The sequence below is a fragment of the Oryctolagus cuniculus genome, chromosome 4 (assembly GCF_051225735.1).
Source record: "Oryctolagus cuniculus isolate XC-2025 breed Fujian yellow rabbit chromosome 4, ASM5122573v1, whole genome shotgun sequence".
Taxonomy (NCBI): domain Eukaryota; kingdom Metazoa; phylum Chordata; class Mammalia; order Lagomorpha; family Leporidae; genus Oryctolagus; species Oryctolagus cuniculus.
Window position 1 is genome coordinate 144,893,986 of NC_142870.1, and position 27,387 is coordinate 144,921,372.

A 27,387-nucleotide genomic window follows, 5' to 3' on the forward strand; every position below is an offset into this window, starting at 1 on the left:
CCATGCAGGTGCAGGGCCCAAGCACTTGGGCAATCCTCCACTGCACTCCCGGGCCACAGCAGAGAGCTGGACAGGAAGAGGAGCAACACCGGGACAGAATCCGGTGCCCCGACTGGGACTAGAACCTGGGGTGCCAGCGCCGCAGGCGGAAGATTAGCCTATTGAGCCAGAGCGCCGGCTGATGGCATCTTTTTAGCCTAGGACAGTATAGTATTGGCTTCTCCAGGTATTTGAATGAGTAGAGAGGTATGGATTTGGGACCATGGTATGGATGGGGATAACTGTCTCATTTACTGCCTGTAGGACCTGTACACATAAATAGTCCTTGTTTGGCTTCCTGACTGGGAGAATAGGGGTGTTAAAAGGAGACCAACAAGGCTTAATCAACCCATGTTACAGGAACTTCTGGAAGAGATTAGATTTATGTTTAGGCTTCTGATTTGCTAGTGTGCTCTTACATGAATATTCCACTCCAACTTTAAACTTATTTATACAGAGGGAATGTTATGGGCTAGCCCTAGGCTACTATACAAATGGATCTGTTTGATTTGTAGTGTTTTGATGATGTTGGCAGACTAGGCCCTGAAGTGCTGACAGTTGGATATCCTGGTCAGGGCTCAGTATCACCTAGACCTGTTCCTCTTCTGGATAGATGATGTCCCTAAATTTGCTTAAGAGGTCGCAACCCAGAAGTAAGGTTGGGCCTTCAGGAACACTTGAAAATGATTGAGTTATGGGGTTAGATCCAGTCTTTCAGGCAAGATGGAGAGTAAACCATCTTTCCTTAGGTTGACTGTCAGTGCCCATCTCCAATGCAGTCTTAGTTGGAGAGGGGACTGACAAGGTGAATCACGAGATTACACAAATTCCGTGTCCACAAGGAACTCTTTCCCCTACCTGCCACTTCTAGAGTGACCTGAGGCTCTGCTGCAGTGGTGGTGATGGAATTGTGTTGAAATTGGAGCTGAGTAGGTAGGTGCCTGGGTCCTGTCAGTGAGCATCTGCCTCCCAGAGGCTGGCCAAGAAGGGTCTCTTGCCAGGGTTGTCTGACCTCCTTTGAACAGGGTTGATTAGGGCACTTTCTCTTCCCCATAACCCTCTTTCCTGCAATAGATATATACTGGTTGCATCCTAAGGCTCATACTGTCTTCTACAGTTGTTCAATCTTCTAGATCTCTGGGTTCCTCCCAAAGTGGCTGATTAATTAAAGCATCCGAAAGCTGCACCTTTTAAGCCAGTCTCTTATCTTGGATTGCCTCCTGCCTTGTCTCCCTTGTTAAAGACCTTGAAGGCCTCCTCTACCAAGGTTAACAGTGGGGTCTGAAGTTCTCCCTCTTGTTTCTCTATCTTCTAATGTCAGGCCTACTGGATAAGAAAATGCATAGCAAATAAGGTTTAGCCCTTGCAAAGTCAAGGTCTGTGCTGGCATATTTCCTGAAGGCCTCAGTAAGCTTGTTGGTAAAGACTGCTGGGTGTTCTTCCTTTTCCTGAGTGATCTCCTTGACTTTGTCATAATTAACAGGTTTTACCACACACTTTCCATTCCCTGTGTTACACAGGTGATAAAGTGTGCCATCTTAGTAGTATCAGCCTTGTACTTGTAATCTTAGTGGCGTTATAACTGGAAACACTTTTGTCCCTACCTGGCAAACTGAGTGTTGGGGTGAGCGGTAATAAAACTTTTAACATGCTCTCAGGTCTTCATGAGGATATATTCCTTTTCATCTGAAGTACAGCACTTAGTTAAGTAAGAAAATTGAACTTAGCTTTATAAATTGATTCCTAAACGTTTCTGTGTCCTCAGAAAACTGGCCAAAGTTTTTTTTGGAAGTAGCCACTTTTGCACTCTGGAAAGGTGCCAAAGGTGGGTTGTTCCCTTGATGGTAGTTAGGATAGGATGAAAGTCTTGAATGTGGGGGGTGGATGCTGGTTTTGTGTCTGGATGCTGATAAGGATGGGGTTGAGAGGGTAGAAGCCCATGGGAGTTGGATGGGAGGGGATCAGGGTTTGTATGCTGGGGTGGCTAAGGAATGGTAGCCATGCAGTCTCCACAATAATTGGGAAGCTTGGGATCCTGATAGAGTTTCATGAAACCCTGAACACAGGGGTTTCTCTCCCTGTTTTCATTCATGTTTGCAAAACAAATCCAATTGGAGAATGGTATAATTGTCTCCTGATCCTCTAGTTTGTATTGAGACCAAATGGTGTTACAGTAAAAAATTAACTTTCTCCTTTGTGACCATCCAACTTAAATTGTTCCCAGTAGCTTAAAATGCAACCCAAGGGGGAGTCCTTGGGGACTAGATGTGTTTCCTAATATCAGTCATTCAGTGGAGTTTGTGACTTAATATTGAAAATTTAAGGGTGGGAGGTAATCCCCACTGTGAATACTAGTTCCTACCTGCCTGCACATAGAAACAGCTGGAAAGAAAGAGGCAAGAAGGGAGAGGGAACAGGCAGGAGTGTTGGATTTATTCAAGGTATCAAGAGAAAAGCACCTCTAAGATGCCTCTGTAGACTCCTAAGTGACATGAGATTTTCCCTGCCAGCTCATCAATGATCACTGTCAGGAGATGCCCACCAGCCTTTTGAATCGGCCTGGCTTGGAAGCAAGCTCCAGCCACCCCTCTGATTAGGGGAAGCTGTGGCTGGTGGACAGGGGTGGGTTTATGTCCTGGAAAGCAAGGTCATAGAGTAAAAATATGAGGACTGAGAATTTTCAGAAAGGATTAAACCGAAACTGAAACCAAAAACTGCAGTTGCTTGAATCAGTCATTTCAACCCATCCCTATAGAAATATTTATTATGATGACTGAAACCATAACCAGAGGCTACTGGAGAGATGAAACCTGGCTGCCACCTGCTGAGGGAATCATTCCTGGCGTGCTAACATTTCAGCTCATCCCACATGGTTGTCTGTTAAGACGTCTTATACCAAAGACCTGCAGTCCCAGAAGCCTGGTATTTGAACCCATCTCACACACATGTTTGTTGAGATGGCTCATACCACAGTAAACCCAAATTGAAACCAAAAAAACTGAGTCAGGAATTAGGGCTGAGCAAAGAGAGAGGGAGAGAAACGTCTGGGAGAGGTGAATGAGGATACCGGAGGGTGGAGAACTCACCAGTTTGGAGAAGCTCAAGCAAAGGTTTAGGTGGCCACTTGTTCATGAGAGGGTTTCTGTTTTCCTCCTGCCAATCCTCGTCTTAGAGGAAATATCCGCTTTTGCTGGTCCCAAAGTTGCTAGGAATATACCAATTTGAGTTTCTTTGACTCCCTTTGCAATGAAAATTGACAAGAGACCAGTATGCAAACCATTCAAAAATGGTTTGGGCTGATGTCCCATCATAAGGGAAGCAGGAAGGTAGGAAGAAGTTCTACCTGCTGAGTGAGTGCAGGGGGAGCTGGGAAGGTGGTGTTGTGTGTGTGTTTGTTTTTTTTTTTTTTTTTTTGATGGGAGATGTGGCAGCTTCCCTTTGGCACATGGCACTTCAATCTGCATGCAACTAGAGTTCTGGCTCATCTCACCCCCTGCCTCCAGCACTTTGGTTTGTACCCAGCTCATTGTTCTCTGCAAACCTGGTTCCTTCTTTTGCACTTCAGAAGCTTGAAATGACAGTGGCATGCATACCACCTCCCCAGGAAGGTCATATATGTGTGGTATTGGGCTAGTGAGGAGGTAAGGGAAGTTCCTAATCAGCGACATAGGGACTTTTTTTATCAGGATGTGAATGCTCCTTACTTTTGATTGGTTTGGACTTGGGTGGAATGACCTGTGGTTTAGATGGAAGCAAGTCAGTTTAGGAGGGGGCTTGATTTTGTAAGTTGTGCTTCTGTTCTGTCTCACAGTGTACCTGGTGATAGGCACAGAAACCAAAGGTTGGGGGTTTAGTTCCACAAGACTGCCTGCCCTATTCTTTTCTTGATTTGGTTCACTCCCCAAATAGCTGCCGTAACTGGAGCTGAGCTGATCCAAAGCCAGGAGCCAGGAGCTTTTTCTGGGTCTCCCACGTGGGTGCAAGGGCCCAAGCACTTGGGCCATCTTCTGCTGCTTTCCTAGACACACTAGCAAGGAGCTAGATCAGAATTGGAGCAGCCAGGACTCGAACTGGTGCCCACATGGGATGCCAGCATTGCTGGCCGGGCTTTAACCTATTGTACCACAACACTGGCCCCCTGCTTAGCCCATTCTAATGTCTCTTACAAGCCCCAGATTGTTGCACCTGTGCTTCTTATCTATAAATGGGAGGCTCCCCTAACCCCTCCTTGGGTCCAATTAATTAGTTGTAAGCAGCTCACAGAACTCAGGTTAATGTTTGTTTACCTGTTAAAAAGGATATAAATGAAGAGACGCATAGAGAATTTCTTTCTGGTCTCTGGAAGCCCATCCAAATTCTGACCTTGTGAGCCTTAATGGAAGCCTTATCACTCTTTACTGATTAAATCATTGGCCACTGGCTATTTCCTGTGACCAGCTCTTAATCATGAAGCTACCTAAGGACTTTCTGCCATCATTCATTCATCAGTTTACAAAAAGACATCCTTTGAAGATTCCAAGCGTTTTAGGAAATGAGGAAGAAGACCAAATATGTAATTGATGATATCATACCACCTCATGTCGTGAATACACAAGATTGCTAAATATATAGGTTCAGTTTTTAGAAAGCTACTGTTTTTAATGGAGAGAGGTTAAAAACACACAGGAATATGAATGAAATGTGTGTGGAGGGGAGTGGGTGGGTTCAAGATACTTTGGAATAATAAAGTTCAAAAATAAGAGATGTCATTAGTATTTCCCCCTATCCCTCAACATAACAATAGATTGGATTTTTTCATCAGGAAGTAACAGACATGAGTCAGAAGAGTTTTTCAGCAGAGTCCCTTTATTTGGTAATCAAGATAACAATAATTAAATATTATCTTCCCTTTTTTGGTGGAGGGGGATGCTCTCTGGCAAGATTGCTCTTAATGTTGAATCTGTATCAATCTTAGACAGAAAAAAAGTCTATAACCAAGCAAAATACCTCACTGTGTACCATGTACTGCTAGTTATAATTTAAAAATTCTTAAGTTCACTGATCAAAGAAGCATTTACATGATAAGTGGTTAAGAAAGCTATTGCCCATTGTTAAGAGAATTCCTTGAACTGGACTCAGATTGTCTTGGTCAAATTCTTGACTACCGCTGCCTCTGTGTAAACATGGGCAAATTCTTTAACCTTTCTAAACCTTTGAGTTTTCTTCTGTCAAATGAGAATAATAAAATTTCATTTTATGGACTACTGTAGAGGTTAAAAAGTTAGGTTTAATCATTAAATTGTATTGCACACATATTATAAAGAATATTAATCTTAAGAGATGAATAAAATTGTAATCTAGATAAATGATGAGACTGCTTTCCAGAAACAGTTTCATTTTATTTATCAGAGGGGGAAGGGAAAGAGAGAAATAGAGGCAGATCTGTCATCTAATCCCCAGATGGCTACAACAGCCAGGGCTGGGCCATGATTAAACTGGGAGCTGGGAACTCTGGATATTGATTTCTTCATTGTTATTTTTAATTTTTATTTTTAAAATATTTATTTATTTGAAAGGCAGAGCTACAGAGAGAGAAAGGGGTGGGAGAGGGAGAGACAGAGAGGTTCCTGTACATTTTTTAGTTCCTACTGAAGTAATCATGGAATCAACTCTGAATCAGGTAATTCAGAGTTTGATTTGGGTCTTTTTTTTTTTTTAATGATTTATTTATTTATTTGAAAGAGTTACACAGAAAGAGGAGAGGAAGAGAGAGAGGTCTTCCATCCAATGGGTCACTCCCCAATTGGCCGCAACGGCCAGAGCTCACTGATCTGAAGCCAGGAGTCAGGAGCTTCTTCCCGGTCTCCCATGTGGGTGGAGGGGCCCAAGGACTTGGGCCATCTTCTACTGCTTTCCCAGGCCATAGCAAAGAGCTGGATCAGAAGTGGAGAAACTGGGTCTCGAACTGGCACCCAGATGGGATGCTGGCTCTTCAGGCCAGGGCATTAACCCTCTACGCCACAGCACTGGCCCCTGATTTGGGTCTTTAATTTTAAAAGGTAAAGTGATGTTTTGCCTCCATACTTCACAACTTTTAGAATAACTCATACTTTCCTTTAACTGTTAAGGTATTGATCAAATACAGTGTTAATGTCTATATAGCATTTATAGTTTTGGGTGCCAGGTAGGAGTGTACTTCTACTTTATTAAATAAGATAAATAAATATATGATATAATTTCCTTTAATTTGAGTAACTCATCGAGCATTTATTGAATATTTATAGTAAGGCATACACTGTGGTTGTAAGGACATTAAAGCATGGTTCTTGCCTTTTTGAATTACAGAGGAGCTACCTCAAGACTCAATTTAGGTGGTACCTTTTATAAAAATTGTAGTAGCATTATTGCCCCTCCTTCCCTCCCAACTGTGGTTGGTCTCTGAATGCTTTCTCTTGTGTTTTAGTGGTACACTGTGCCAGGACTGCCATGAATGGTTATAAGGTTGGTACTCTGCATAGAGGTACCTGGCCAAGGTGGTAGATAGAGGCACTGAAATCCAGCTTTTGTTCTGCTTGTTGACAAACTGTCCATTTGCTTTTTTAAATTCTTATTTGTCCAAAGGAAGCTACTTTTTCTAATTCTTAAAAAAAAAAGAGCCAGTGTATGCCAGCATGCATCTATCATAGTAATGTTGCATAGTGCTTTTTTCCTTTTTTAAAGATTATTTATTTGAAAGGGAGAGTTACAGAGAGGGAAATACAGACAGAGAAAGAGAGAGAGAGATCTTCCTGTCCACTGGTTCACTCCAAAAAAGGCCACAACCATTGAGGCTGGGTTAGGCAGGACCCAGGAGCCAGATCCTGATCTCCCATGTGGACAGCAGATGCCCTAGTACTTGGCAGTCTGCTGGTTTCCCAGGCACATTTGCAAGGAGCTGGATCAGAAGTGGAGCAGCCACATCTCAAACTAGTGCCCACAACATGGGATGCCAACAATGCAGGCCACAGCTTAACCCACTGTGCCACAATGTCAATCTCAGGGACCACATTTTGAGAACCACTGAGCTACAATAGATCACAACTCAATCACTTTTACATTGACTGTTACTTCACCTAGCATGCCATCTCTACAGTGCCACTCTTGGGTAGCTCATTTTCACTTCTCATTCCAAACTCATATTTAGAATTCATGGGGCTGGTGCTGTGGAACAGCTGGTTAGGCCCCAGTCTGCAGTGCCGGCATCCCATATGGGCGCTGATTTGAGACCCAGCATCTCCACTTCTGATCCAGCTCTCTGCTATGGCCTGGGAAAGCACTGGAAGATGGCCCAAGTCCTTGGGCCCCTGCACCTGCATGGGAGACCCAGAAGAAGTTCCTGGCTTTGGGTCAGCATAGCTCCAGCCGTTGTAGCCATCTGGGGAGTGAACCAGTGGATGGAAGACTCTCTCTGCCTCTCTGTAACACATCTACCCTCCCTCCCTCCATTCCCTGCCTCCCTTCCTCCCTCAGAGTTACAGAGAGGGAGAGGTCTTCCATCTGTTTGTCGCTCCCCAGATGGCTACAATGGCTGGAGCTTGGCCAATCCGAACCTGGGAGCTTCTTCTGGGTTAGCATGCTGGTGCAGGGGCCCATGGAGTTGGGCCATCTTCTGCTTTTCCAGGCCATAGCAGAGAGCTGGATCAGAAGAGGAGCAGCTGGGACTTGAAGCAGCACTGCCCCACAGTGCCAGCCCCAATATATGCAGATTCTTGGGCTCCATCATAGGCCTGCTCACTCAAATTCTAAGAGTAGAGACCAGCAATCTGTGTGTATTGATTTATTTAATTATTTAAATGAGTTACAGAGGCTGGCACTGTGGCTCACTTGGTTAATCCTCCACCTGCGGTGCCGGCACACTGGGTTCTAGTCCCGGTTGGGGTGCCGGATTCTGTCCCGGTTGCTCCTCTTCCAGTCCAGCTCTCTGCTGTGGCCTGGGAAGGCAGTGGAGGATGGCCTAAGTGCTTGGGCCCTGCAACCGAATGGGAGACCAGGAGGAAGGGCCTGGCTCCTGGCTTCGGATTGGCACAGTGTGCCGGCTGCAGCAGCCATTTGGTTGGTGAACCAACGGAAGGAAGACCTTTCTCTGACTCACTCTCTCTCTCTCTCTCTCTCTCACTGTCTAACTCTGCCTGTCAAAAAAAAAAAAAAAAGTTACAGAGAGGCAGAGAGAGAAAGAGCTCTTCCATCCGCTGGTTCTCCCCAAATGGCCCCAACGGCAGGAGCTGAGTGGATATGAAGCCAGGAGCCAGGAGCCCAGGGACTTGGGCCATCCTGTACTGCTTTCCCAGGCCATAGCCAGAAGCTGGATCGGAAGTGGAGCAGCCAGGACTTGATCTGGCATCCATATTACACCCACTGCAGGCAGCGGTTCACCCGCTGTGCCACAGTGCCAGCCCCTAACAACAATCTTTGTTTTAACAGGATCTTCAGGTGATTGTGATATAGACCATAGTCCATGTGTTCAGGAAGTTTTCTTTGAGAGTGTTTGGATCATGGGGTGCTTTTGAAAGACTGATTAAAAATAGCTGTCAGCAGTGACCAGAGCTAGTGTGTTATACTAGTGAGTTTGAACTTTGTCATTAAGCCAGTGCTGTACATTAAAATTACTGGGGAGCTTTAAAACTATACCAGTGGGAGTTCAACCCAGACCAATTAAACCCAAATATCTGAGTTTCTGATGTACAATGAGGGTTATGAACTATATAAATATTTCAAGTTTTCTTTTTTATTTATTTGAAAGGGAGAGAGAGAAATAAAAATGTATCTTCCATCTGCTGATCTACTTGCCCAGGTGCCTCCAATAGGTGGGGCTAGGCCAGGCTGAAGTCAGGAGCCTCGAACTCCTCTGGAGTCTCCCACATGGGTGGCAGTAGCTGTATCAGAAGCAGAGCAGGAACTTGAACTCAGGTACTCTAACGTGGGATGTAGGTAGCAGTATTTTAAAAGCAGTGCCAAATGCCCATCCCATGAACTATAAAATTGCTAGGCTTGGTTACTGATCATAATAGTGTACATATCTGGCTGGTGCTGCGGCTCACTAGGCTAAAACTCCACCTTGCGGCACCGGCACACCGGGTTCTAGTCCCGGTTGGGGTGCCGGATTCTGTCCTGGTTGCCCCTCTTCCAGGCCAGCTCTCTGCTATGGCCTGGGAGTGCAGTGGAGGATGGCCCAAGTGCTTGGGCCCTGCACCCCACGGGAGACCAGGAGGAAGTACCTGGCTCCTGGCTTCGGATCAGTGCGTCCACGGCGGCCATTGGAGGGTGAACCAACGGCAAAGGAAGACCTTTCTCTCTGTCTCTCTCTCTCACTGTCCACTCTGCCTGTCAAAAAAAAAATACTGTACATATTTATTTAGAATTTGTCACATACTCTGTCAAGTAGCATGGTAATATTGAACACGGCGTGGGGCTGGTGTTGTGGTATGGTAGGTAAGCTGCTACCTTAGACGTTGGCATCCCATATGCTGTGGTTTGTGTCCCGGATGTACTACTTCAGATCAAGCTGCCTGCTAATATTAGGCCTGGGAAAAGCAGTGGAAGATGGTCCAAGGGCTTGTTCCACTGCCACTGCTGTGGGAGAACCAGGTGAAGTTCCTTGCTTTGGCTTGGCTCAGTTGTGGCCTTTGCTGCCATCTGGGGAGTGAACCAGTGGATGGAAGATATTCTCTCTCCCCCCACCCCCCATCTCTGTAGCTCTTTCAGATAAATCAATAAATCCTTAAAAATAATTAATGAACACAGCAATCTTAATGTGGGTATCATTCCCATTTCACACATGAGCTATTTTAAATCTGTTTTCCTAGTGTTACAGAGTTAGTAAGTAGGGAGTTTGAGTCAAGTTTTTGTGATTCTAATTTTTAAGCTATTAAAAACAAAAACACTTGGAGTGTTTGAACTTGGATGGGAAAATAATCACAACTTTATTTTCACTAGCCTCCAACTGCAATTTAGCATTTCTTTAAATTTGAATGTAGCTAACAAATGAGTTATATTAGCAATATTTGTTATTCTGTCACTAATAGAAGTCTGAAGTAGTTTCATATTATGTTACAGATGCTACAGATACCTTAAAATAGAAATTTTCCTAAATAATTACTTTAAAATTAGGCTAGTTTTTATGTTCCACTTCTAAATCTTCTTTACTGTATTAATACTACAAGTTTCCTTTTTTTTTTTTTTTTTTTTGACAGACAGTGAGAGAGAGAGAGAGAGACAGAGAGAAAGGTCTTCCTTTTTCCGTTGGTTCACCCCCCAAGTAGCCGCCATGGCCAGTGTGTTGCAGCCGGCGCCCTGTGTTGATCCGAAGCCAGGGGCCAGGTGCCTCTTCTTGGTCTCCCATGTGGGTGCAGGGCCCAAGGACGTGGGCCATCCTCCACTGCCTTCCTGGGCCACAGCAGAGAGCTGGACTGGAAGAGGAGCAACCAGGACAGGACCGGCGCCCCAACTGGGACTAGAACCCGGGGTGTCGGCACTTCAGGCAGAGGATTAGCCTAGTGAGCCGCGGCCCAAATTTCCTTTTTTTAAAATACGTTGATAATTGCATTTTAATATGATGAATTTTCTTATAAGCATGGTACCATTTACTGAGAGAGAGCTTAGTGGACAGCTTGATGTAGGGTAAATAAGAAATAAAAAATCCATTTGTTTTTTTTTTTTTTTCCCTCCCAAAAGAGATACTTACAGAGGAGACAGTCATCTTTTCTTTCTTCTCCCTCCTATATTTGGCTTTTTGAATAAAACTGAAACTTAGGTCTTTGTTACATGTCAAAGTTAGTTGGTTTAAGAAATACTTTTCTACTGCATTTGTTCTAAGTACTTTGTTGATAATTATATAAGGAGATGATTTGGATTTTCTCAGGTATTCTAATTACCCTGTAGTCTCATATAGTGCTACCCAGTAGAACTTTCTGCAGTGCTGTCTAGTATGGTAGCTATTGATTAATAATGATGCAAAGGAAAAAAATAATAAAAACTTGGTAAATATAATAATATAATGATAACTGATAGTACTTCTTGGATTTCAAGCATAATAGCAACTGGATATTCTGGATATTGTTAAATCACACTTTACAGCTGATGAAATGCAGGCACAATGAAGTCAAGTGAATTTCCATAGGTCGTATAGTTAGCAGATCTGACTCTCTGGCTTCTTTAATGTTTCCTTTATAATATATTCCTTTATCATTTTCCTTATATCCTCAAGTGCCTATGCAGAATGCTTTCAGAAAGAGGATATTAAAAGGAATTATTATTTTTAAAAAGATTTATTAATTTATTTGGAAACCAAAGGTACAGAGAAAGAGAAGGAGTTATAGAGAGATCTTCCATCCTCTGGTTTACTCTCCAAATGGCCACAGTGGCCAGGTCTCACACATGGGTACAGTGGCCCAAATCTGCTGCTGCTTTCCCAGGTGCATTAGCAGGGAACTGGTTCAGAAGTAGAGCAGCCAGGACCCAAACAGCAGCCATGTGGAATTCTGGCATCACATGATAGCTTAACTCACTATGCTATAATGCCACCCCCAAAAGGAATTATGTTTTATTTTTATTTATTTGAAAAACAGAGAGAGAGAGGAAAAGGGTCTTTTATCTGCTGGTTTACTTCCCAAAATACCCATACTACTCAAGACCAGACAAAATGGAAACAAGGAGTCTAGAACTTAATCCTCGTGTCTCATGTGGGTGGGTGGCAGCGATTCAAGTACTTGAGCTATCACTTGCTCCTTCCTGGTGTGCACATCAGCAGGAAAGTGGAATCAGAAGCCAAGCTGAGACTTGAACCTAGGCACTCTGGTAGGGGATGCAGACATCCCAGGTGACATATTAACTGCAGTACCAGATGCCTGCCTCGCGTCGTTCTAATTATTAACTAAAAATTATATAATATTCTATTGTATATTCCACTTACTGGATTCTAATCATGGACTCAATTTACTATTTTATTTCCTGTGAGTAAACTTTATTAGATTTAGTAGGTATTTTTTAACAACCAACATTGATATTGTTGAAGTTATTAGATCCCCCAGCCCCAAGGTTAATTTAAAATTAGGTCCTACAATTGAAAAATAATATTATTGGGGCCAGCACTGTAGCATACGGGTAAAGCCACTGCCTGAAGTGCCAGCATCCCATATTGGCACCAGTTTCAGTCCTAGCTTCTCCACTTCTGATCCAGCTCTCCACTGTGGCCTGAGAAAGCAGTAGAAGATGGCCCAAGTGCTTGGGCCCCTGCACCCACATGGGAGACTATTTGTAACTCTGCCTTTCAAATAAATAAATAAATAAATCCTTAAAAATTAATATAATTTTACTTAATGAAACAAATGGATTGTAATTCTGAGGTCACTTGGTGGTAAGTTGGCTATGGTTAATGGATTTTTTTTTTTCCAAAGATTTATTTATTTATTGAAAGGCAGAGTTTCAGAGAGGCAGAGGCATAGAGAAGAGAGGTCGTCCATCCCCTGGTTAGCTTCCTAGGTGGCCACAATGGCTGGAGCTGCAGTGATCTGAAGCTAGGAGCCAGAAGCTGCTTCCTGGGTGCAGGGGTAGCCTCACCTGCTAAGCCACAGTGCCGGCCCCTGGTTAATGGATATTTAGCTTTCCCTAATGTATGTGCAAGTGCAGTTGGCCTTTTATATTCTCAGGTTCCTCATGCATAAATGTGACCAACTGCAGATTGAAAATATTTGAAGAAAAAAATTGTAGATAATGTGTAGATGTTTTTTCTTATTCTTCAAACAATACAGTATAACAGCTATTTACTTGGTACAGTTGACCTTTGAACAACTTGGAGGTTAGAAATGCCCCAGTCAAATCCTTGTATAACTTTCTTCTTGTAAGTTTTTACTCATTTTCATTTTATTTGAAAGGCTGAGAGAGATCTTCCATTTCTTGTTTTCCTCCCCAAATGCCCACAACAACCAGGACTAGGCCAGGAGAAAGCTAAAGACCCAGAACTCATATTGGTGGCAGGGACCCCAAGTATTTGAACTTTCACCGGCTCCCTCCAGGAAGCTGGATCTGAAGTGAAGGTGGGACTCAAACCTAGGCACTCTGATTCAGGATGCGGCATCCTAAGTAGTGTCTTAACTGCTGTGCCAAACTCCTGCCCCAAATGCCTATCCCCACGTAGGGCATTTGACTGTTGTTAACTACTAAAAGCCTGATGCAGATTGGAAGCCTTATCAATAACATAAGCAGTTGGTTAACATGAAGTTTGTATGTTACATGTATTATGTGTACATGAAAAATATTTGATAACCATCAGAAATCATTTTTACTGCTGCATATGATTTAATTTTTTTGTTAAAGTTTTATTTAGTTAAACAGTAGAATGTCAGAGAAGGAGAGACAGAGAAAAAGATCTTCCATCTACTTGTTCACTCCATAAATGGCTGTAACAGCTGGATCTGGTCCAAGCTGAAGCCAGGAAGCTGGAATTCCATCTGGGTTTCCCACATAGGTGGTAGCCTCGAATACCTGGGCCGTCTTCCACTGCTTTCCCAGGCACATTAAAAAGGAGCTGGATAGGAACCAGAGCAGCCAGGTCTGGAACTGGTGCATCTGTATGGGATGCTGGCATTGAAGATGTCAGCTTAACGTACTGTGTCACAACGCTGGCCCCACTATACACAATTTATTGGAGAAACCAACTGCTTATTGTGAAATGATATTTGTAGGGTCACACTAAATTTTAAGCACATGCTGAGAACCTTTGAACTCATTGCAACTAACAGGAGGTGGCTACAGAATTATTGCAGTCGTGCCATATGTACGGAAGTTAATTTTATGCAGATATGATTTAATATTCTATGTTTACGTGTCTCTTGACTATGAATAGTGCCATTTATGTTCTGTGAGTTTTTATAAATTTAGTTTTATAATATATTTGTGTATATTTTAGGCTGTAAATAATAAAATAGACTAGGCCGGCGCCGTGGCTCAATAGGCTAATCCTTTGCCTTGCGGCGCCAGCACCCCAGGTTCTAGTCCCGGTCGGGGCGCCGGATTCTGTCCCTGTTGCCCCTCTTCTAGGCCAGCTCTCTGCTATGGCCTGGGAGTGCAGTGGAGGATGGCCCAAGTGCTTGGGCCCTGCACCCCATGGGAGACCAGGATAAGCACCTGGCTCCTGGCTTCAGATCAACGCAATGCGCCGGCCGCCGCATGGCGGCCATTGGAGGGTGAACCAACGGCAAAAGGAAGACCTTTCTCTCTGTCTCTCTCTCTCTCTCTCCACTCTGCCTGTCAAAAAATAAATGAATAAATAAATAACTAAAAATAGACTATCTGCTTTTTTCAGCGTTCTGACATACTTAAAATTTTGGGGGGGAATTTCTAGGCTACAGGGTTTGTGAGCTTTTTCATAATGTTGCAAATCTCTCAAAAAATAATCTGTATAAACCAGTGTTATTTAAGGGTCAACTGTATTTATATTGTGTTAGGTATTTTAAATAAGCTAGAGGTGATTTAAAGGTTTGGGTGTGGGGTGGGCACAGTGGTGCAGTAGAATATGCTACCTCTTGGAATGTCCAAATCTCATGTTTGAGAGTCTGGGTTTGAGTCCCTCCTCTGCTTCCTTTCTACCTTCCTGCGATTGCCTACTACCTGGGAGGTGGCAGATGATGGCTCAAGTACTTGAGTCCCTGTCATGTAGGAGACCTAAATGGAATTTCTGGCTTCTTTCTTTGGCCTGACCCAGTCTTGGCATTTGATATTGGAAGAACTTTCTGTTGCTTTGCCTCTCAAATAATAATTTAAAAAGCATTAAAAAAAACTTACTTAAATGAAGTATTTGCAAATATGTGCATAAATTATGTGCAGCAACTATGCCATTTTATGTAAGGGACTTGGACATCTGTGAATATTGCCATTCTTAAGGGAAGGGGTCCTTGAAACAGTCTTCTCTCTGGGTCCTGGAGGATGACTGACTATATTTGAATAGTTAACCTCTGTTACACCTGGTATGGTTATGTACCTGGAGGCTGAAAAGGGGGAAAGTGTCAGATACAGGGTTCCATTCTTTTTTTCTTTTTAGCTTCATTTTTCTATGAGTTTTTTTTTTAAGTTTTTTTTTTTTTTTTTTTTTTTTTTTTTGAAGTCTTAGCTACACAGAGAGAGAAGGAGAGACAGAGAGAGAGAGAGAGAGAGGTCTTCTGTCCGCTGGTTCACTTCCCAATTGGCCGCAACAGCTGGGGCTGCGTCTATCTGAAGCCAGGAGCCAGGAGCTTCTTCTGGGTCTCCCATGTAGGTGCAGGGGTCCAAGTGCTTGGGCCATCTTCCACTGCTTTCCCAGGTCATAGCAGAGAGCTGGATTGGAAGTGGAGCAGCCGGGACTCTTAACCAGTGCCATATGGGAAGCTGGCACTGCAAGCAGCGGCTTTACCTGCTACTCCACAGCGCCCCCATGCCCTTTAAGATTCATTGATTTACTTGAAAGGCACAGTTATAGAGAGGGAGATAACAGAGATCTTCCATACACTGGTTCACTCCTCAGATGACTATAATGGTTGTGGCTAGGCCAGGCTGAAGCCAGGAGCTTCTTCTAGGTCTCCCACGTGGGTACAGGGGCCCAAGTCTTGGGCCATACTCCACTGCCTCCCAGGTGCATTAGCAGGGAGCTGAATGGGAACTAGAGCCACCTGGACGAGCACTAGCGCCCATATGGGATGCCAGCATTACAGGCAGTTTCTTAATCCATTTGGCTACAGCACCAGCCCCAGAGTTCTGTTATTAACCACATTCAGGCCAAATTGGTGGTACATGATTAAAAGAGGCTAGAGAAAGAGCATTTCTTAAATATCTGTTGTAGCTGTTGTACTTAGTGCTTTAAAAACATAATCACTGTTTATTGGATAAAAGCTGTTTATTAAGCACTTTAGGTACTTAGATTCATTACAAATGTCATTCAATCAGTGTACAGCCTTTTGGAGAACAATATGATGGCAAAGATACTTTTGTTAGTTTCTTTTCTTCCCTTAATTTCAGGGGGAAATCAGTGTAAATATAGGTGGAAATGAGATGAGGGTGGTGTTGACGTCACCTCATCCATTACTTAAAGTTCTCCAGGTTACAGATTTGTTCATTTAATTTTAGATATATGTTGGAAAGTAAGACAAGGCTTTTTGTCTGACCTCATGTGAACAGCAGGAATAATCACATAAACAAATAATCATATACTGTGATTGTGCAATGAGATGGCTAATAATAGTATTTGTATATTAGGTAGAGGCAGAAAATCACTTCTGAGTATGTGAGTTTAAGCTTAGATGGGCACAGAACTTAGACTAGAATGTTGCAGGCATGGGAAAGAGCAAATGAAATCTGTATAGCAGAAATGGCTGAGGAATTCTAGGAACTGAGAAAAAGCAATAATGGCTGGAGCGAGGTAGGCAAAGTCTAGATTTTGTAGGATATGTTTGATATAGTTAGAACTAAGTACAGATTATGTAACTAAAAAGAGAAGCTATTGGAGGATTTTAAGCAGAGGAATATTAAGTATCCTTCTAGCTCCTGCTTGTTGCTTGGGGATGATTTTGTTTCCTAGGGGATATTTGTCAATGTCTGCAGATAGTTTTGGTTATCACAACTGGATGTGATGGTGTGTGCTACTGACAGTAGTAGATAGAGATCAGGGGTGTTGCTGTACACTCTGCAATGTACTGATCAGCTTCCTACAGTGAAGAACTACTGGCCCAAAATGTCAGTAGTGCCAAAGCTGAGAACTGCTGCTCTAGTTGGTTTGTGAATATTGGATTGGGCAAAGGTGAGGGGTGGAATGTAAGAGGGGAAGAGTTAGGTTATTTCAAAATCCATGTGACAGATACAGTACCTTGAAGCATGATTATAATAGATAATTGTGTAGAGCATTTTGATTTTGAGTATGTTGGACATAGAATGTCATAAATGATCTCCAGGTTTCTTACCAATAAGTGAGGGAATGCTGGTTCTATCCTAAAATGGGGAAGATTGAGGGGAAGCATCCCTTAAGGGACGCTGGTGTTGCAGTTAGTGGCTTTACTCACTACACCAGAACTGGCCCCACATGTAGTAACTTTATAATGCCAAATTATAGAGTGATATTTTAAAAGAAATTTTAAAAATTTACACCTAAATTAATTTTATTCATTTGAATGGCAGAGAGAGACAGTGTCAGTGATTGGTCTGCTGGTTCACCCTCCAAATGCCTACATCTGCGTCTGATCCAGACTGAAGCCTCGAGCCAGGAACAGTGTAGATCTACCACATGGGTGGTAGGGACTTAAGTACTTGAGAAATCACTGCTGCTTCCTAGGATGTGCATTAGCAGGAAACTTGAATAGAGATCAGAGCCAAAACTGGAACCCAGGATCTCCCATATGGGATGCCAGCGTCCCATTTGGTGGCTTAACCACTAAGCCAAATTTCCATCCTTAACAGCCATTTTAAAGGTACGTGTGTGTTATGCAGATAACTCAAGTGATGACAGTTGGAACTTGTCAGAGCTTAGAAATATAAAATAATTATTTTTGTTATAAAACCTCACTTTAAATAAATATATAGAGTTAATGTTTTTCTAATTTTTACCTGTTGTAAGAATGGTATATTTATGTATAGGGTGACTGATTTGCTTATATGTTAAGGTCTTTTTGTAAAGATTCATTAAGAAATTGAGAAACATTAGTTGATTCAAAATTGGAAAACAATTCATTGAATTTATATAGAAATGTTGAGGAACATCTAAATTTGCAATGATAATACTTCAGACATTTGACTGTTTCCATTTGGGACCTTTGTAGTTCCCTTAAAGAATTTTATTAGAGCGAGAACTGAACACATATGACCCATCTGCCAGTTCATTCTGTAAAGGCAAGGTTGAGCCAGAGTTGGGGGTCAGAAACCTGATTTCTTCAGCCATCACTGCTGCCTTCCTGGGTGTGCCTTGGCTGGAATCTGGAGTCAGGAGCTGGAGCTGGGAATGGAACCTAGCATGGGCATCTTAATTGCTAGACTAAACACTTATTTCCATGCTGTTAAGCTTTTTACTTGTTAAATGTCTTCTTCGAAAGGCAGAGGAGACAGAAAGATCATTCATTCCCCACATGCCTTCAATAGCTAGGGCTGGGCCAGACTAGAGCACCATCTGGTCTCCCATGTAATTGTCAGGGATTGAAGTACTTGAGCCATCACCTGCTGCCTCTCAAGATAAGTATTTGCAGGAAGCTGGAATCAGAAACAGACCCAGGCACTCTGACGTGGATTGTGCTAGTCACCCCAAGTGGTGGCTCAACCTGCTGTGCCACATGCCTGCCCCGTGTTAAGCTTTTTACTACTCTTTTGAACATTAAGTTTAGATTGATTGTCTCTTTTCAACTGTATACAGTAGAGCCCTCCAGTCTTTTGACAGCCATTTTGTTCTAGTATATCTCTCCCCTTTGTTTTCTTGTCTAACCTAGAACCTTATTTTCTTCTTGAAATGTGTTCTGCTTTGCACTTTTGACTCTTTATTGGGTCTATCTGACTGAAACCCAACCACAGCTCGGTTCATCTTTTTGGATCCTGTGTACTTGGCTCTGAGTTGTTGAGTACAACTTGAGAAAATAACAACCTTGTATGCTGGAGCCACTAAATGTAATTTCCAATCTTAAGTGGACCCTCAGCATTTTCCAATAATCTTCCTTTTTTCCCTAGTTTTTTTTTTTCTCATTCTTTATAGCAATTATGTGAAAACTTGTACTCTCCTCTGGTTCCTTTACCTCTCAATTTCCCTTCTGTTTTCTCAGTAGATGACCTCATCTATTCACTGAAGAACTTGGTTTGATTTTTTTTTTTAAAGATAGTTTTTATTTATTTCAGAGGTAGAGTTACAAACGGAGAGACAGAGAGAAAGGTCTTCACTCCCCAAATGGCCGCAACAGCTGGAGCTTGGCCACTCCAAAGCCTGGAGCCAGGAGTTTCTTTTGGGTCTCCCACGCGTGTGTAGTGACCCAAGCACTTGGGCCATTCTCCACTGCTTTTCCAGGCCACAGCAGAGAGCTGGATGGGAAGGGGGAGTAGTTGGGACTTGAACCAGCACCCATATGGGATGCCGCGCTCCAAATGATGGCTTTACCCACTACGTCACAGTGCTGGCCCCTAATTTTGTTTGTTTGTTTGTTTGTTTCTGGAAGATATAAAAAAAGTGAGACCAAATAGAGATTAGCTTGATAAATTAGCTGTGTCTATCTATTGGAAGTATACAGTAAACGAAGGTATAAATATTAGAACAGGATTTGAAAGATGTCTTTGAGATAATTTTGACTGAATTTCTTATGGGCTAATTTTAATATAAAATTACTTTTCCCAACCTTGGTTCTTGGAGTGGGTTTGCATTTTAAAATTTAAAATTAAAGGAAGCCCTTCAATTCTGTGTGCAAGGTACCAAATGTCTTTTACATTGTGGTATAATATTAATATATGGACTAAAGTATACTGTTCATAGACTTGATGAATTTTCCCCCCATATACCTATTTCCCAGATCAAGATATTAAACATTTCTAGTACCCCAGAAGATTTCCTGTGTTCTTTACCCCACTCTTCTCTGTGTTACAACTTCTTAGTTAGCCTTCCATTAGTTTTGTTATTTACTTTCTGGCTTCTTTTGATCAACGTGATATTTGTGTGGTTTCCCTATATTTGGTGGCAGATATCAGCAATTCTTTTTATTGCTATGTAGTAGTCTGCTGTATGAATATCCTAAAATGTATTAGTACATTCTTTTGTACATGGACATTTAAATTATACTCAGTTATTGGCTGTTATGATGAAGTTCTTGTGAACTTGTTCAGGTCTTTTGGTGAACGTACACTCTCATTTCTTTTATGTTTTTGTGTATGTCCCTAGAGTGTAATTGCTGGATCATGGTGTGGTTCTTACTAGCACTTTTTTTTTAAGTGTTCTTTTCATATACTTGAAATGCAGGGAGAGAGAGATAGCATATGAACATGAATGAGAATTGTTCATCTGCTGATTTACTCTCCAAATGTGCCTAACAGCCAGGGCTTGCCAGGCCAGAGTCCAGAGCTCCATCTGGGTCTCCCTCACGGGTGGCAGGTGCCCAAGCACTTGAGCCATCATCTGCTGTCGTCCAGGATGCATTTGCAGGAATCTGAGTCTGAGCAGAGCAGCACAGACTCATCCTGCATTCTGAAATGGAATGTGGACAGCCTAAGTGGAGGCTTAACCCACTGCAACACAATGCCTGCCCCCAGTTTTATAATGGAACCTAATTATTACCTTTATCCTTCTTTTCTGTAACTTCTTCTCTTGCTCTCTTCTTTTTGATAAATAATATAAAAAGAATAATAGGATTTTTCACAACATTCTCAAAGAAGGCACTTCTTTCTTTTTATCTAAATATAAAATTGAAATTACTTAGTTCTAGACTGAACAATTGACTTCTCTTAGTAGTTTATTCACCATTGTTTATAAATCTGTGTCCTATTTAAATTCTGAGTAGTTCTCCCTGTTGTGATCTGTCCTAATCTCTTGTTACAAACTGTCTTTTTTATGAGAGGACATTTTCTGACTGTTCATAAGACTGCGGAAAATAATCATTGGTTTTCCTGGCAGAAACATGGTTTTATTGTGTTGACCATTTAAAGAAATACTGAATTTGGAGACCAATGGCCTTGATGCCAATCCAGATAAATCTATTTATTAGCAGCATGTTCTTTGTAAATTACTTCTACCTCACTTGTACTGGGAATAAGTATGGCCATGTCATCTTGGGATATGGGCTATTAAATGAGCTAATTTAACCATGCTCTGTAAACTATGACATATGAATATAAATAGTTGTCTTTTGCAGGATATTTAATATATTTGCATATTTCTATGCAGCATTTATTCAGTTTGTAGCACAAAGGAAGTTCAGATTGCTGTTTTTAGAAAAAAAGTGTAAGGGAGGTCTTGGCTTGTCTATTAAGTGGCAGGAACTGATGAACTGTGTATCACATATCACACGCTGGTTCTCATAATTGATGTACTCAGGAATTAAGTTTGTTATTTTTGTTTAGAAATTGTGTAGGTTTCAGGTGATTTCAAATACGAAGTATCCAATTATTGGTGTATATTGAGAAGTTAACTTTCAGCTGACATGGACTGTTTACCAATCTGCAATTTCCTTTTGTAGGAAGGTGTAAATAAGAGATTATAATCTGAGGATAGATCAGTAAAGCTGTAATGAACTTAAAGCAAGTTGAACTATTTTCAGTTTTATTTTTTTTAGGTCTGATAGCTTTTTAAATCTGTCTGCTCTGTAGCAGATCTGGGTCAGGATACTCTCTCCAGGGACAGTATTGGAGGTAAAGTGACATGTTTAATTTGTTTGAACAGTCATTATTCTCATCTTTATTTTGGTTTCATCTTCATATAGATAAAGACAAGATCTAGGTCCTGCTGCCAGTGCCATCTTCTTTGAATTTTATGTATTTAATTTCTTTATCTAGCAGATGGTTTATATTCTTGGGTTTGATTCTTCCTAATAATTCTCAATGTTAACTTAAATTTTACGAGAATCTGTGTGTGTGCCCTCTACACTGACTCAACTTGTTGATTGGATTTATTCTTGCAGATTTGTTTGTAGTGCATCTTGTTTCTGGTTGTAGGATGAGTAAGGATTTTGCAGTCAAGCTTGGATTTCAGTATTGGCTCTGCAGTGTATTTAGCTGAGACTTTGTGGCAAGTTACATCTTTGAGATCCATCCATCATCCCAGAGACTCTGTAGTTCTGTTCCTCTGTTAAATGTACAGTGATTTTCAGTTAATTTGGAACACTGCAACCATTACCACACTCTAATTTTAGAATTGTTTTCATTACTGTCCCTTACCCCACCCTGCATTCACCAGTCTGTCCCCTTTTGCAGTCACTTTCCGTTTCTACTCCTAACCCCTAGTAAGTACTAATCTTCATTCTATGTTCTATAGAATTTCCTTTTCAGGTCATTTCATAAGATTGGAATCACACTGTATATGACTTTTTATATTTGGCTGCTTTAATTTAATATAGTTTTTGAAGATGAACCATGTTACAAGGATATATAAGTACCTTTTTTTTTTAAGATTTATTTTTATTTATTTGAAACAGTTATAGAGAGAGGTAGAGATAGAAAGAGAGGTCTTCCATCTGCTGGTTTACTCCCCAAATGACTGCAATGGCCGGAGCTAAGCCGACCCAAAGTCAGGAGCAAAGAGCTTCCTCTGGGTTTCCTACATGGGTGCAGAGGCCCAAGGACTTGGACCATCTTCTGGTGCTTTCCCAGGCCATAGCAGAGAGCTGGAACAGAAGTGGAGCAACTGGGACTCGAACCAGCACCCATATAGGATGCTGACACTTCAGGCCAGGGTTTTAACCTGCTGTGGCACAGTGCCAGCTATTATTTTTTATTGTGAAGATTTGTTAAACTATTGACCAATTGATAGACATTTGGGTTTCCAATTTTTGGCTGTTGTGAATAGCCAAGTCTTGGTATAGACATTTTGTTGGTAGAAATGTAGGAGTGGAATTGCTTGATCATGTATTAATGTTATGTTTAAAATTTTAAGCAATTGCTAACCTGTTTTCCAAAATTGTACAATTTTGCATTTCTGCCTTTTTTATATAAATATTTTTCTTTTAAAGATTTTATTTATTTAAGAGGTAGAGTTACAGAGAAAGAGAGAGAGAGAGAAAGAGACAGGGGGAGAAAGAGAGAGAGAGAGAGATGTCCCATCCACTAGTTCACTCACCAAATGGCCGCAAATGACTGGAGCTGAGCTGATCTGAAGCCAGGAGCTTCCTCTGGGACTCCCATGTGGGTACATCTTCCACTCCTTTCCCAGACCATAGCAGGGAGCTAGATTGGAAGAGGAACAGCCCACATATGAATATGTGGGCCCACATATTCATTTTTTAAATTTTTTATTTTTTTTATTTATTTTATTTTATTTTTTGACAGGCAGAGTGGATAGTGAGAGAGAGAGACAGAAAGGTCTTCCTTTTTGCCGTTGGTTCACCCTCCAATGGCCGCCACGGCTGGCGCGATGCGACCGGTGCACCGCGCTAATCTGAAGCCAGGAGCTAGGTGCTTCTCCTGGTCTCCCATGCAGGTGCAGGGCCCAAGCACTTGGGCCATTCTCCACTGCCCTCGCAGGCTATAGCAGAGAGCTGGCCTGGAAGAGGGGCAACCAGGACAGAATCTGGCACCCCGACTAGGACTAGAACCTGGGGTGTTGGTGCCGCAAGGCGGAGGATTAGCCTAGTGAGCCGTGGCGCCGGCCGGGCCCACATATTCATATGTGAGCTCATATGGGATGCAGGTGCTGCAGGCAGAGGCTTATTTAGCTCACTATGCCACAGAGCTGGCTCCATTTCTGCCTCTTTTTTATCTAAATATTTTTGATCTAATATATTTTTGATCCAAATATATTTGATATCAGTATCCACTGATATGACCAGTCCAAATTTGTTTATGTGACATGAATCAATATTAAAAGTCAGTCATATCAATTTGTGTATGCTTTTAAAAAGAATATGTACCTTTTGTAAGTTACAGCAATTGTCCATTTAAAATGTGTGATTCCCACATTTACTTGCCTTTTGTAGGAAGCTTTTGTTTTAAATTGTGAAGTAAAGCACATGTATATCAAACATAAATGTACCGCTTAAATAATTCTTATAAACACTGAAAGTCTGAGTCACGAATTAGAACACTGTCAGTACCATTATAGAATCTCTGCCACTATATGTCTCTTTGATGTGTTTTGCATTACAACTTTCTCCCTTTCCCTTAAAGGAGCAATTATTATGATCAGCCTTTTCTTGTTTTCTTTTTTCGTATTTCTGCCTGCTAAAAAGTTTGTAATCTTAAGTGTTGTAGTTTGGCTGTGCCTACCTGTTTTTGGAGGTTCATATATAAAATAGAATAATACTCTGTCTCTTTTTAATGTCTTGCCTCTTTCATTTATTACTTATTTCTAATATTTGTTATGTCATGTTATATGTCCATGTTTTATTACTGTAGTATTCACTTGTATGATTATGCCACATTTATCCATTCTACTTTAGATAGACATTAAATTATTTTCAGTTTGGGACCATTAGAAATAGTATTGCTAAGAACACTAATGTCTTCAGAATGCACACATGTAGCCATTTCTGTTGAATAAGGTATGTCATTAGTAGAAAATGCCAAGTGTTTTCATAGGTGGTATTGTTATTGGACACAAAGGGGTCCCCTCGCTTGGAGTGCTGCCAAATAATCAGCATCAAGTGGTGATTATTTAAAGGAAAGCTTTATTTCTGACAAGTAAAGGAGTCAGTGGAAAGGTAGAGTTTCCTAAAGGAAAGGACTAAGAGTCAAAGGGATCACATAAACAAGACTAGTGTCTGCAAATACTAACTGATAGAATAAAAAAGGGAGAGAACGATCCAACATGGGAAGTGGGATACACAGCAGACTCATAGAATAGCGGATGTCCTAAACAGCACTCTGGCCTCAGAATCAGCCCTTAAGGCATTCGGATCCGGCTGAAAAGCCCATGAGAGTATTTCAGGCATGGAAAGCCAAGACACTCTGGCCAAAAATAAAAATAAAAATGACCTAAATGAAAGATCTCCACGAGCGAGATCCCAGTGGAAAGAACAGGTCATCAAAGAAGGAGGAACTTTTCTCTGAAGGGAGGAGAGAACTTCCACTTTGACTATGACCTTGTCCAAGTATGATCAGAGTTGGCGAACTCAAAAGGCTTCCATAGCCTTGGCAACTCATGACTAGAGCCTCGAGTGATTACTGATGGCATAAACAAGAGTGTCAATTTTTTAAGTCAACAACAGGAGTCACTGTGCACTTACTCCTCATGTAGAATCTCTGTCCTTAATGTGCTGTACATTGAGGCTTAATGCTATAACTAGTACTCAAACAGTATTTTCTACTTTGTGTTTCTATGTGGGTGCAAAATGTTGAAATCTTTACTTAATATATACTAAACTGGTCTTCTGTATATAAAGATAATTGAAAATGAATCTTAATGTGAATGGAAGGGGAGAGAGAGTGGGGGTGGGAGGGAAGTTATGGGGGGTGCATTGTAATCCATAAGCTGTACTTTGGAAATTATATTCATTAAATAAAAGTTTAAAAAAAAAAAGAAATTGTGTCCTTGGAAACTAGTCTGCCAAGAGTTTTATAACAAGTTTGAGGAACATTCAGGATGTAGAAAAGGAGAGGGGGGGAAAGCTCCTCCTGCCCAAGTAGCATACATCTTGCTAGATTTATATGTTCAAAAATCTGATGAAAATTTATTTCTTCTGGTTTTTAACTGTTCCTTGTTTGTGATGGTCTTAACCCCCTTTGAGTACAATTTGCTAGGTATGCTTTCCTGGAATACACTCTGAAAAACAAGCTCAGAGAGCCTGTTCTTGCAAACTGTTTTGAGATTTTTCTGCCTCAGTTCCAGTGTCCCCATGTTTCCTACATACTACATTCTTGGTTATAGTTTCACCAAACTTTTCTTTCACAAAAGCTGTATGAAAGTTCCTTTCCTTCATATTTCCCCACTACTTACTATTATCAGTCTTTTTAAATCTTGATGGTCTTAATTTTTCCTGGCTACTAATGATATTGAGCACCTCAGTTTTGGTGGTTTTGATTATCTTGTTTTGTGAAATTATTATTCTTGGCCTTTGTTCATTTTCCCATTGGGTTATCTATTTTTAATTAAAGGGGACTTTTTTTTTTTTTTACTTTTATTTAATGAATATAAATTTCCAAAGTACGATTTATGGATTACAATGGCTTCCCCCACATACCGTCCCTCCCACCTACTACCCTCCCCTTTCCCACTCCCTCTCCCCTTCCATTCACATCAAGATTCATTTTCGATTATCTTAATATACAGAAGATCAGCTTAGTATACATTAAGTAAGGATTTCAACAGTTTGCTCCCACACAGAAACATAAAGTGAAAAATAATAGATGATTTTTTAAATGATGATGAAATCAGATCAGACCTATTGTCATGTTTAATCCCAGTGAGAGTCAAGTTGGGAGTTGATAATTTCTTTTCTTTTCTTTTCTTTTCTTTTCTTTTTTTTTTTTTTTTTTTACAGCGGGTCAGTTTAGTATACATTAAGTAAAGATTTCAACAGTATGCACCCCCGTAGAAACACAAAGTGAAATAAAGGGGACTTTTTATATGTTTGACTCCTTTGTCAGGTCAAAGAGGTTACTAATCTAGTCTCCCATTCTGTAGCCTATCAAAATGCAGAAAAGTTCTTAGATGAGTAGTTAGATTTATCCTGTTTTTCTTTTATGCTTAGTGCTTTTTATGTTCTGTTAAATATTTTCTCACTGGAAGTCATGAAGTTACTCACCTTTATCATCTAGCAGCTTTGTTTATGTTTCCCATTTAGATAAGTGCTTCAACTAGGAACTGATTAGTGTGTGTATGTGTAGTGTCAGTTCAAGGTTTACTGTTTTTAAATGGATATTTGTCCAGCAACATTAATGAATAAATAAAAGTAAAAAGCCTGAACGTGGCTAGGGAGTGTTACGGTTTTTATAGTTCATGTCCATATATGCATAGTCTGTCTCTGGGCCTTTATCCTGTTACATTTAATCTGTTTGTCTATTTTTGTACCAATATCACTGCCATGTTTATTGAGCTTAATGATAAATCTAAATATCCTATATGATTAAAAGTCTTATGTTCTTTTAAAAGATTTCCTAGTCTGTTATTTGGTATTTCCATGTACATTTTAGAATTACTCTATTAATTTATCTTCCGGAATAAACAGGAACCCATAAGACACACAACCAAACCAAACTGAGATTGCACTGTTACTTTAGATCAATTTTGGGGTCAAGAGAATTAATATCCTTTATAGCTTTCTGCTTATTAGACTTATAAACTTGATTATTTTATGCCATTGTACTAGCTTTCTTTGGCCTTTTTGTGGCATGAGGCTTTCAGGAGTTGGGATACTTTAATCAATGTTACTGCAAAAAAAAAAAAATTTTTTTTTTTTTAAAGAAGTTGTAATGGCTGAGAGACTAGGTTGATTTATAGGGTCTTTTTTTTTTTTTTTTTTTTTTTTTTTTTTTTTTTTTTTGGACAGGCAGAGTGGACAGTGAGAGAGAGAGAGAAAGAGAAAGGTCTTCCTTTGCCGTTGGTTCACCCTCCAATGGCCGCCACGGCTGGCAAAAAAAAAAAAAATTTAAGATTTATTTATTTGAAAGGCACAGTTACAGAGAGGTGGGGGAGGAGGAAGAGAGAGGGGGAAAGAGACAGAGAGAGAGAGAAAGTCTTCCATCTGTTGGTTCACTCCCCAAATGGCT

General features: G+C 41.1%; 1 protein-coding gene across 5 annotated transcripts in view; it reads left to right on the forward strand.

Moving 5' to 3' along the window:
* The window catches only part of STAG1 (STAG1 cohesin complex component), a 381,935-nt gene that overhangs the window by 12,318 nt on the left and 342,230 nt on the right, over positions 1–27,387 (forward strand). Inside the window, exon 2 of one of the 5 annotated variants that reach the window (XM_089332228.1) lies at positions 21,303–21,378. The exons of the other annotated variants lie outside the window; for them this stretch is intronic. The gene's annotated coding sequence lies outside the window, so the exon portion shown is untranslated. The remainder of the gene's footprint in view (positions 1–21,302; positions 21,379–27,387) is intronic. 5 annotated transcript variants of the gene reach the window in all.